The sequence below is a fragment of the Akebia trifoliata genome, chromosome 11 (assembly GCF_017979445.1).
Source record: "Akebia trifoliata isolate Shusen 1 chromosome 11, ASM1797944v1, whole genome shotgun sequence".
Lineage (NCBI taxonomy): Eukaryota > Viridiplantae > Streptophyta > Magnoliopsida > Ranunculales > Lardizabalaceae > Akebia > Akebia trifoliata.
In genome coordinates this window covers 5174552-5187714 of record NC_141385.1, presented here as the reverse complement: position 1 = coordinate 5187714, position 13163 = coordinate 5174552, and the positions used below count along the sequence as shown (strand labels likewise).

General features: G+C 26.1%; 1 pseudogene; it reads left to right on the top strand.

Annotated features, from left to right (window-relative positions):
* The first annotated feature begins 11709 nt into the window (after positions 1-11709).
* On the top strand, positions 11710-12864 carry LOC147390519 (phospholipase A1-IIdelta pseudogene; annotated as a pseudogene).
* The last annotated feature ends 299 nt before the right edge of the window (positions 12865-13163 follow it).

Genomic DNA, 13163 nt, shown 5'->3' with positions numbered 1-13163 from the left:
AATTTTCTTATTTTTAAGGATATTAATATTTAAAATATTTGTAAATATAATAATTATTAATATTTAATATTTAATTAATTTTTTAAATAAAAATACATCCATAACAGCATTAATATTTTAAAATATTTATTAATATAATAATTATTAAAATTTTAATTTTTAATTATTAAAAATATTTATTACTCTTTTATGTATAGAAAAAAATAAAAGATTAAAACTTAGGAAGAAAGTTTGTACTATGATTCTTCAAAAAAATTTATAGGCATGAGATTACCTTCCAACAAAAATAAAATGTCTTGAGGGTCCCCTCCCAAAGGTAGATTCAATCAAATGATTTTGTTATTCAAGAAATAGAGAGTACATGGTTCAAAAGAGCAACTTGTTGACGCCTTTAATCAATCAAAAGTAACAACTTTTTGTTACCTTACAAGAATCCAAAGATATATGAAAAAAAAAGATTTTCGAATATAATGATTTTTGGGTAAGATTCGTTAGAGGGATGGAAAAGAAGAAACATGGTCGAATACAGAGAAGAAAGGAGACGACATTTTGGAGAATTATTACCAATATTGATATGTTAACAAAGAAAAATAAAAATGCACAAACATGAATTGCACCTAAAATAATTCTAAAAAACACCCCAACTCTTGTTATTTTTTAATTATTTTTTAAAATAAAAAATAATTAATTATTTGTTACTATAATATTTATTATAATTTAATATTAATTTAATTTTTTAATTAATTATTTGAAGAGACGTATCTGTGGGCATCAAAAAAAGATTTTTTAATATAATAATTGTTAGAAAAATATTTTTTAATTAATTTTTTAAAGATATAATATAATAAAATTATAATAATAACAATAATAATAATAAATAATTAAAAAATTATTTCAAATTAATATTTTTTTAAAAAAACGTAAGTAGGTAGAGGATTTACAAGAGACATATCTCTTTGAAGTACTAGTAAAAAAATATTTAAAATTGATTTCTATTATTATTATTATTATTTTAAAATTTTATTTTTAATTAATTTTTTTTAAATATTGATTTATTTTTAATTATTTTTTTAAATAAAATATAATTAATTTTTAATTAATTATTTGTTACAATAATAATTGTTAAAAATGTATAAATATAATAATTAATTTTTTAATTAATTATTTGAAGAGACATGTAATAAAATAATTAAATAACAATTACTAAAAATATTATTTTTAAACTAATTATTTGAAAAGAAAACGTAAGAAAAATGAATTTATGTTATTTAGTTTGCAAGAGACATGTCTCTTTGAAGTACTAATAAAAAAATATTTTTTAAATAATTATTATTAAAATATGAAGTACTTATTTTTAATTTTTTAAATATAAGAAAAACATAGAATAAAATCCTAATTGGAGTTAAAGTCCTACTTGTCATTGATTTAATGGAATAGAATCCTACTTTGAGTTAATTTCAATTATTATTATTATTTTTAAATTACTTTTTAATTGATTTTTTTAAAATATTGATTTATTTTTAATTAATTTTTTAAAATAAAATATAATTGATTATTTGTTACTATAATAATTGTTAAAAATGTGTAAATATAATAATTAATATTTTAATTAATTATTTGAAGAGACATGTCTTAAAGTGAGTCAAATAGAAAACGTTAAAAATGTACAAATATAATAATTAATTATTTAAAAAGACGTGTAAAAAAATATTTTTTAAATAATAATTACTAAAAATATTATTTTTAAACTAATTATTTAAAAAGAAAACATAAGAAAAATGAATTTACGTTATTTAGTTTGCAAGAGACATGTCTTTTTAAAGTACAAATAAAAAATATTTTTTAATTTTTTTAAATAATAATTATTAAAATATAATGTAATTTTTAGTTTTTTTAATATAAGAAAAACATGGGATAAAATCCTAATTGTAGTTAAAGTCCTAGTTGATATTGATTTAGTGGAATAAAATCCTACTTTGAGTTAATTTCTTTTTTTTTTTCTTTAAAATTAATTTTTAATTGATTTATTTTTAAATATTAATTTATTTTTAATTAATATTTTAAAAATGAACGTAATTAATTTTTTAATTTATTATTTGAAGAGACGTATCTTAAAGTGAGTAAAATAGAAAACGTTAAAAATGAGCAAATATAATAATTAATTTATTAATTAATTATTTGAAGAGACATGTTTGTGAGTATAAAAAAAGATTTTTTAATTAATTATTTGTTACTATAATAATTATTAAAAAGGTATAAATATAATAATTAATTTTTTAATTTATTATTAAAAGAGACATGTCATAAAATGGGTAAAATAGAACACGTTAAAAAAATGCAAATATAATAATTAATTTATTAGTTAATTATTTGAAGAGACATGTCTATGAGCATTAAAAATAGATTTTTTAATTTATTATTTGAAGAGATATCTCTTAAAGTAGTAAAATAGAAAATGTTAAAAATGTGCGAATATAATAATTAATTTATTAATTAATTATTTGAAAACATGTGTATGTGAATTTATTTTAAAGTAAACATACCTAATTTAATAAATATTTCATCGAAAAATACAATCAAGACTCCAATGTGGTCCATAATTGTTATATTATTAGTTGTCTCTTGTCCATGGCTTGGTTGCATTATTTGTTGCATAATTTATGCTATTGATATTCTATATAGCATGATTGATATCAATATGTTTCTATGTTATTCACCACTTCGAATTAGTTTCAACAAAATAGTTCTTTATTAATAATGTTGTTTAGGCCGAGAATGACACATAATCCCAAGGGTGTGTGTGAACTGTGTACATATATATATATATATATATATATATATATATATATATATATATATATATATTATATATATATATATATATATATATATATATAAGGTCACCTCAACAAATCATCGAGTCAAATTGTCATATCATCCAAATCAGCTTGAAAATACGTGATTTAGATAAGGAACTTTGTAGAGTTATTCGGCTATATATAAAATTTATATAAAGAACAAAATAAATATTGTTATTTATTTCATAATTTTAAATATTATTTTCTTGATATTTATATATTTAACATATTTGTGTTTGACTCGAAGGCAAGTTGTCAATTTTATTAGAAAATAAGATACATCATGTGAAAATGCATGTGATACATTGTATCGTTGTTAGTATATCTCATAAAAAATGGACGGTTGTGATAGAGAATAAAACATTCAACAATATCAATTACGATATTAAAAGTTAAAAATGATGATGATGAGGGCACTATTGTCATTTTTAGATGGTGATGATGATAATCATGATAATGGTATTAAGATCATTTTTCATTAGTTTATAAGAAATCAAGAGGTCATGCATCAATCTCAAAACATAAAGAGGCATCTCAAATATTTACAAAAGATCAAGATGCATAATTTTAATATGAAAATAGATGAGGAACGAAGTGTTAATAAAAGCGTGAAATTAGCATGCCGCCTGTTCTGGAACTTCTAATTCCAATCGGAGCATATAGATCCGTAAGTGGATTTGTATGTATAGCCACTTCAGTCGTGCTCGTCGTTTCTCGAATAGAAAAAAAGTATCTTTTTTCTGGGAACATGGTCAACCAGAAATTATTATCTTTTTTTTTAATTAAAAAAAAATCATGTTCATATCTTTAATTTTCTTACTTTTAAGGATATTAATATTTAAAATATTTGTAAATATAATAATTATTAATATTTAATATTTAATTAATTTTTTAAAGAAAAATACATCCATAACAGCATTAATATTTTAAAATATTTATTAATATAATAAATTTTAAAATTTTAATTTTTAATTATTAAAAATATTTATTACTCTTTTATTCATAGAAGAAAATAAAAGATTAAAACTTAGGAAGAAAGTTTGTACTATGATTCTTCAAAAAAGATTTATAGGCATGACATTACCTTCCAACAAAAATAAAATGTCTTGAGGGTCCCCTCCCAAAGGTAGATTCAATCAAATGATTTTCTCATTTAAGAAATAGAGAGTACATGGTTCAAAAGACCAACTTGTTGACGCCTTTGATCAATTAAAAGTAACAGTTTTCTGTTACCTTACAAGAATTGAAAGATATATGAAAAAAAATATTTTTTAATATAATGATTTTTGGGTAAGATTCGTTAGAGGGATGGAAAAGAAGAAACATTGTCGAATACAAAGAGGAAAGGAGACGACATTTTGATAAGAGTCGTGAGTAATGAGAATTATTGCCAATATTGATATGTTAACAAAAAAAAAAAATTAAAAACGCACAAACATATATGCACCTAAAATAATTCTAAAAAATACCCCAACTCTTGTTATTTTTAATTATTTTTTTAAAATAAAATATAATTAATTATTTGTTACTATAATAATTATTAAAATTTAATATTAATTTAATTTTTTAATTAATTATTTGAAGAGATGTATCTGTGGGCATCAAAAAAATATTTTTTAATATAATAAATGTTAGAAAAATACTTTTTAATTAATTTTTAAAGATACAATATAATAAAATTAATAATAATAATAATAATAATAATAATAATGAATAATTAAAAAATTATTTCAAATTAATATTTTTAAAAGAAAACGTAAGTAGGTAGAGGATTTGCAAAAGACATATCTCTTTGAAGTACTAATAAAAAAATATTTTAAATTGATTTCTATTATTATTATTATTATTTTAAAAATTAATTTTTAATTGATTTGTTTTTAAATATTGATTTATTTTTAATTAATTATTTGTTACAATAATAATTGTTAAAAAGTATAAATATAATAATTAATTTTTTAATTAATTATTTGAAGAGACGTGTAATAAAAAAAATTAAATAATAATTACTAAAAATATTATTTTTCAACTAATTATTTGAAAAGAAAAAGTTAAGAAAAATAGATTTATGTTATTTAGTTTGCAAGAGACATTTCTTTTTGAAGTACAAATAAAAAATATTTTTTAATTTTTTTAAATAATAATTATTAAAATATAACGTAATTTTTAATTTTTTAATATAAGAAAAACATGGGATAAAATCCTAATTGTAGTTAACGTCCTACTTAACATTGATTTAGTGGAATAAAATTCTACTTTGAGTTAATTTCTATTATTTTTTTTAGTTTTTTTAAAATTAATTTTTAATTGATTTATTTTTAAATATTGATTTGTTTTTAATTAATATTTTAAAAATAAACTTAATTATTTTTTAATTTATTATTTGACGAGACGTGTCTTAAAGTGAGTAAATTAGAAAACGTTAAAAAGGAATAAATATAATAATTAATTTATTAATTAATTATTTGAAGAGACGTGTTTGTGAGCATCAAAAAAAAGATTTTTTAATTAATTATTTGTTACTATAATAATTGTTAAAATTGTGTAAATATAATAATTAATTTTTTAATTTATTATTTGAAGAGACATGTTATAAAATGAGTAAAATAGAAAACATTAAAAGTATGCAAATATAATAATTAATTTAGTAATTAATTATTTGAAGAGACATGTCTATGAGCATCAAAAATAGATTTTTTAATTTATTATTTGAAGAGACGTCTCTTAAAGTAGTAAAATAGAAAATGTTAAAAAGGTGCGAATATAATAATTAATTTATTAATTAATTATTTGAAGAGATGTGTATGTGAACATCAAAAATTATTTTTTAATTAATTTTTTAAAGTTAAAACTTAAAAAAATTAATTTACATTTTAGAGGTTGAGGATTATCTATGGTGAGGTGAATGTCTACTTTAAAGTTTAAGCCATGTTTATAACAAGTATAACGTGGGCTTCTTTCTTTTAAGAAAAAACTGACTGATTCTTCTTCTCCAGGTCAGGTCCACATAAAAATATCACGCATGCCTTAATAAGATAAGGAATGTGGCACTATGTGGTGGCAAAAAAGACAAAAAGTTGGCTGGATGAATTAATGAGTTGGTGCAAATGGCATGATGATAGGCACAAGCCACATCAAGTGAATAGCCATAACATAGAATTGAATAGGTTCACTATGGAAAGATGTCCACATGTTAAAAAAATTGAAGATTTAGTGATTCTAAGAGACAACGTGAAGAAAAGGAATTGTGTTGTCTTCAACTAGAAGTCCATAAATATCAGTTTAACATTTAAATATTTTTCTTGTACCCTCAAGCATTACAGTTGATCTACCCTTCATATGATGGAGAGTGAAAAAGTTTGAATTGATATAGACATACCCTCCATCTTTTGGTGAATATTTGAGAGACCCCTGTATTTCTATTTGATGTCGTTCACCTTGACCTCGGTCTTCTCTAAGGAAAGAATCGAAAATAACTTAAAATGCACTTGTCTTCAACCTATAGCAAAAATTCCTTAATTTTTCCTCTCTTAATTGGTCATCTTCAACCTCATAGATAAAATATTTTATTGTTGTCTTCAGCCAATAACAAGATATATATAGGACTTTTGCGGAAGTAGAAAACGATGGATTTTAGGTAGAAACTTAACGATCAATTAAGATTAAGTTGGGAGCAGGTACAAGTGCAAGGGTAGTGAGAATATGAAAGTGTCAAATTCAACAGTATCATAGGGTGTGGACTATGGAGCACCTCTAAAACCTTATATATTGAGTAACATATGATATAATCAAATATCAATTTTATTGTTATATTAAAATTCACCCGTGCCTACGGCATGGACATCCTCTCTCGGGTTAAAGGGGTAAAAACGAAAAAAAATGAAAATTAGAGTAGGTGGTGACAATTTTAATACGAACCACAAGCACAACTCAAAATCAACACGAAATTAATGTTGTTTGGGTCAAGCCTGATTGAGTTTTGGGTATTATGAAAAATTTTAAAGTTAAAAAGGTAATTAATGTGGAAAAAGAATAAATATATTAAAGTTCTTGGGGTGAAGTGCAAAATAAATAAAGTACGTCTCACAAAAAACTATGACTTTATGAGAGGGTTAAGGGCATAAAAGTGAAAAAATAAAGTTAATTGGAAGATATTATTAAAAAAAATTGAGGTTAAAGAGTTGAAAGATGAAAAATATTAAAAATATTAAAAAGGGTAAAAGATGAAATATAATAAAATTAGATGATAAAAATAAAGTTAAGGGGGCAAAGAGAAAAAGTTATAAAGTGATTAAAGTGGGTCTCAAAACCCTTGTTAGCAATCTCTCGTTTAATTCTTGAAAATTTCACGAATTTGTTTTTTTTCAATGAAAGTATTATTCTCTAGATTATTGAACTATTATGAATAATTTACAGATTTTACGTTGAAAGAAATAAAACGCGATTTTTACTACTTTTACGAATTTTTATAAAATTCGGTGAAAAAAAAATGATACTATAATTTGTTGTATGTATTAAAGTGTAAACTTGTAAGTTGTGACATGTAACACAAGCCGACTTTGAAGAGGCCATGCTTCAAAATTTTGGAGGAATCCACATTTTTATGTGATAAATGTCCCTTTTATCTATAAAAAATAATAATAATAATAATAACATGACCTCTACATTTATTTGAGATTACACCTTAATTTTTCAAACCTTGTTAAGTAATATTGTAAAAAAAATTAAAACTTGTTAGGTAGCATTCTCATAACTCAGTCCACAACAAACTCTACTCGTTCAACTCATGAAACAATAAATGATTTTAAAGAAGAAAGTACATTGGGATAAATATATATATTTAGGGGTGCAACTTGGTTCGGTTCAAACCAAGAGCTTTGGATTGGTTTGGGTTGGTTCGTAATGAACTTTGGTTCGGTTCTGGATTAACAAAATAAAGAACCAACCAATTTGGTTCGATTCTTGGTTCATGCCTTCTATAGAACCGAATCAAACCGAGAACCAAATCCTTATATTAATAAAATTATAAATAATTATTATTAACCTATTTAATAAACTATACCCATTTTGTGGATAAATATTATTAACCAATTTGGTTCGGTTTTTTTATAGATAAATGACACTTTTTAGGATGGATGGATTAATGATTTTCTTCAATTGATGGAAAAACTATTGACTTTATTTTTTTGAATGGATACATTAATGGTTTTATTTATTGATTGATTGATAGAGTAATGACTCATTATATGAGATTCATATTAATTTATTTTTATTAAAAATATGTTGATTCAATTAGGTTTTTAAGATATTGGCTACTCATAGAACCGAACCGATCGACCTTAGCTCGGTTTGGTTCCATGGAAATTTGGTTCGATTTCAGTTCTCATTTAATGGAATCAACCTAGGTTGGTTCGATTCTAATTTGACCTCAAACCGAACCAACCTGCACACCTAATATATATATACTACTTGTTCGAAATTTCCTAATGTTTCTTACATACTCTTAAGTGTAAGTTTACTGATGTTTGTACATGAATTCCAATTTTAGTTACCAAAATTTTCTCAAAATATTTAATTAATAATTTGAGGAATGCTGTCTATCATCAACATTTTCATCATCAATGACATTACTGCCATTATCATAGCAACAATTGAAATAGTGTAGGTTAAATACCCCAAGTGCAAGGTTATAATGAAGTAATAAAATCTCGAGAGTCCGAAATCGATCCATGGGGATTATGTAAAATTGAATTAAAATACGGATGAGGTGGAAGAAAATTTAACCTAAATTATAAAAAAGATGATTTTCCACACTATCGTATGAAGCAAAAATTAAAAATTTTAAAATAGAAATTAAAAGTGCTAAGGCATCGAGGATCCACTAAAAAAATTGTAATTTTATTCATTCAACATTCTTTCTCAATTAGGTTCAAATAAAGATTTTCCCTAATTAGATGATATAACAATTAAACCAAAACTATGTTCTAAAATATTTTGAAAAATAGAAGATTGCTCCGTGTTGCACATTCACATACCACAAATATTCTTTAAGCAATTAATGCAACAATCATCCACTATCAATTAAGAAAATTTTCAAGCATTCAATGTGATGATCATAAACAAAAACTCAAATATAATTTGTAGATATATAATTAAATAACAATAATTAACTCACATTAAATCAATTCAAAAAATTATAAACACTAATTCACTATTGTTGATTGAAATAAAATTATAATCTTCGAGTTTCACCTTTAGTTCTAACTAGGATTTTATCTGACAAGCTCCATAAGCGAGTCTATCATAATTATTGAATAAAATACCTAGAAAATTAAACTAAAAGAAATTAAAAAGAGATTAAAGAGGAAAATGGATTAGAGAGGAAGATTAGAGAAGAAGAAAAAGAAAAAAAATAATTAGAAGTGTAAAAAAATAAGTAATATTAAGAGAATAGAGAAAAATAGAAATCAATTAAAATAGAAGGTGCGAGATATGTGATAAGAAAGAATTTAATATTTGGAGGAAAGATAGAGAGAAATAGAAATAAGAAAAATATGGAGAGATGTATGAGATCTTTTAAAATGAGACAAAATATGAGAGAATTTTATTATTTTACGTAAGAGAATATGTAGAGATTTTCATTTTTTTGAAATTTTTTTTTTTAATTTCTTTAGCCCGTTCTTTAACTTATCTCATAATTGCTCATCCACCCTTTTGCATGTTTTATTCACTAAAAATCCATCTTTAACCTTTTTTTTTTTCTCTCATTTTGAACTTCCAAGACTTCAAGAAAGAAAATTCAATTAATTAGGCCATATTAATTAATTACCACAAATTATGGTTAAATATAATCAATTTACACAATTATCAATCATCTTCACCATTGTAAAATGACCACAATGCCCTCATCGTCTTGATCATCACCACCATCGCCTTCAAATATTTATGTCAATATTGATGATGATGAGGGCATTATTGTCATTTTAGATGGTGATGATGATAATTATGATAATGGTATTAAGATCATTTTTCATTAGTTCATAAAAAAAAAAAACTAAAGTCAAGGGGTCATGCATCAATCTAAAACATAAAAAAGGCATCTCAAATATTTACAAATTTGAGATGCATAGTTCTAATATGAAAAGAGATGAGGAACGAAGTGTTAATAGGAGCGTGAAACTAGCATTCCTCTAAGTATTTTTATTGAAGAGTGAGTTATCAAAACATGTAGTGAAATCATCTCATTTATTGGAGACAATAAACATTCTAGACTATTTTACAAAGTTAGTAAAAAGCATTTTTGATAAATAATTCTAAGAGAAAATTACTTAAAAGACCCTAGTAGAGGGACTTCTTTTCCAATAGTCTATAAGTTTTGGATGGTATCTTAATAGTCCATCTAATAAAGACTCGTGTTGGAGTAACATTGTTGGGGACATTACTGTCGTGGATGTGTGTCAGAACCATAAATGCTTGTCATTGAGATACGAGTGAGAAGCATCTATGGTTCAGTGCACAACAATGTCCCCACAATGTCAATTTAAATGTTACTTCAGCATTTTTCTTTAGTAAATTTTTATTTTCTTAATAGTCTTGAAGCACATATTACATTATAATGTTTTTGAAATACCCAAACTACCATTTTTTCATCTTCTTCCCATAATATGATTTTTCAACACCAATTGTGATCATTTTGGACGACATTTGGTCGTGAATGATAAATAAACAATGATATACTCTTAATTTTGAGCTAGAAATTTTAAGGTTTCAATTGATATAATGAAGTATGATTTCAATTGGTAGAAGAAGAAGACGCATTTCAAATCGGTCCACAGGGGCAAAGTCAGGATTTTACCCATGTGTGGGGGCAACCAAGAGTAGAAATTTTTTTTGTAAGAACAATTAAGGGTGAAAAAAATATTTGTGGGAACGATTAAAAATGAGAAAAAAAAAATATGTAGACAATTTTGATAGATTTTTTTTTATCTATCATTAAAATCTATCACAATATCTCACCATACATAGACTTTGAAAATTCTTGTAAGGGAAAATGCCCCAATCCAAACCACCCCCCCCCCCCCCCCCCCCCCCAATCCCAACTGTAAATCCACCTGTCATGGATATCTTTTCCTCTTTAAATCAGTATGTTTAGATGTGTGTATTGAGAATTTAAAATAAAAAAGGTAAAATAGTAAATGCCATTTACATTTTAAGGTGGGTAAGTAAAGTACTTTTGGTGTGTGTGCAGCAAATAGACGCTCCCTTTTTCTAAAGCAAATAAGACAAGCCAACCAGACGACATTCACACATTCACACATTCACACACTGTGGGGTTGTGCTTAAAAAGAAGTTCGGATAAGACAAGCCAACATCCTTCATTAAATTCAACTAATGCACGTTATTTTCTGTACGAAGCTGACGTGGCAAGAGCATGTTTCTTGTGTACTCAAGAAAAAGATTTACGGTTCTATGCCCGCCACATCATTTGCTTATCCCAAACTGCGTGCACGATTGTTAACACGTGTTTTATATGCACACGTTAAAGTGCAATAAATATACATTGTGAAAATTGCATTTGGAGGGTATTTTAGTAAAACAAAAAAATTTAAGGGGCATTTTCCTCGTTTTTAGATAGAAGGTAGTCGAAATAAGAATCCAGTATAGAGAACCATTGATTGTCCTCGATTGTATACTTTCACATCTTGAGAAAATATATATGATTTTGTGCACACTCTAATGCATGTGTCATTTCAAGTCGAGCATTTTTTCTTATAAATACGGACCTTAGTATGCTTGATTGAATCAATATCAATCTTTCACTTAACTTAGCCATTTTCATCTATATATCGTGGTTATGGAGATGAACAAAATTGAACCAACGTGGGAAGAATTGCTAGGGAGCAAAAATTGGGAAGGTTTGCTAGAACCTCTAAACCTAAAACTTCGGCAACTCATCCTTCAATGTGGTGACTTCTGCCAGGCAAACGGCGATCCATTCATTAGCGATGAAAACTCCAAATACTTTGGCAAATGCCGCCATTCCAAGAAATCAGTTTTGCATAAGGTTCATTTCCAATTAGCATCAGACTACTTCGTCGATACGTTCCTTTATGCTGTGGTCGTGAACGAAAATGGCGATTCCGAAGTCAATTGGTTTGGATTTATCGCTGTCACATCCGATGAAGTAAGTCGAGTCTCTGGGAGACGTGAAATATATGTCACATGGCGTGGTACTAGAACATCTCTTGAATGGAAAATGGCCTGCGAAACGGAGCTTGTTTCGATAAATGATATTTTGAACCCAGACGACATCGATAATGATACCTTGAAGGTCATGAAGGGTTGGTTCAGCATTTACACTTCCGATAACCCAAAACCGACTAGCACCATACCTAGCGCGAGAACCCAACTTCAAACAAAGATCAAAGAATTGGTGGAACGGTACAAAGACGATACTCTAAGCATAATATTTACGGGACACAGCCTCGGTGGAGCTCTATCGGTCCTGAGTGCATTTGATGTAGTCGAAAATGGGTTGTCGGATATCCCGGTAACGGCTTTTCTCTTTAATTGCCCGAAAGTCGGTAACGAGGCCTTCAAGGAGAAGGTCGAGTCATTCCCGAACCTCCGAATCTTGCACACAAAGAATAAGTATGACTTGGTACCAATGTACCCCTTCCCAAAGGAGTATGTTCCTATCGGTGTTGATCTCGTGATGGACGCTATTAAGTCACCATACCTCAAGCAGGACTTACTCGTCTTACTAAAGTTTCATGACCTTCAATTATTGCTACATATTGTTGCAGGTTGGAATGGAACGGATGGTGACTTTGACTTGAAGGTACAGAGGAGTGTTAGTCTGGTTAACAAGGAACAAGATTTGCTTAAAGATGAGTACATGATTCCTAAAATATGGGGGGTTGAGGAGAACAAAGGGATGGTGATTAATGAAGATGGAGAATGGATTGAGGCCGTATCTGAAGAGGACTACCCTGTCCCCAGCATTTGATTTTTATTGCGTGGTTTTATTTATATATGTATGAATAATTGGAAACTAGGAACTCCTAGTTTAGTTTGTTTCTTTTTCTTCCTTTATTTCTCTTTCCCTTGGTGGGAAGCTGTCTCACTTTATTTCTCTTTCCCTTGGTGGGAAGCTGTCTCACTTGTGTGTAAGTTGTCTTCCTTTGCAACCCTTTCCTTTTCATGAATAAATGCGTCTTTCACTAATTAAAATAAACAACATAAGGTCCCAAGTTTTCTTTTTTGGAAGGAAAAAATTCAAGTTTTGATAAGCCCATTGTCTTGGTA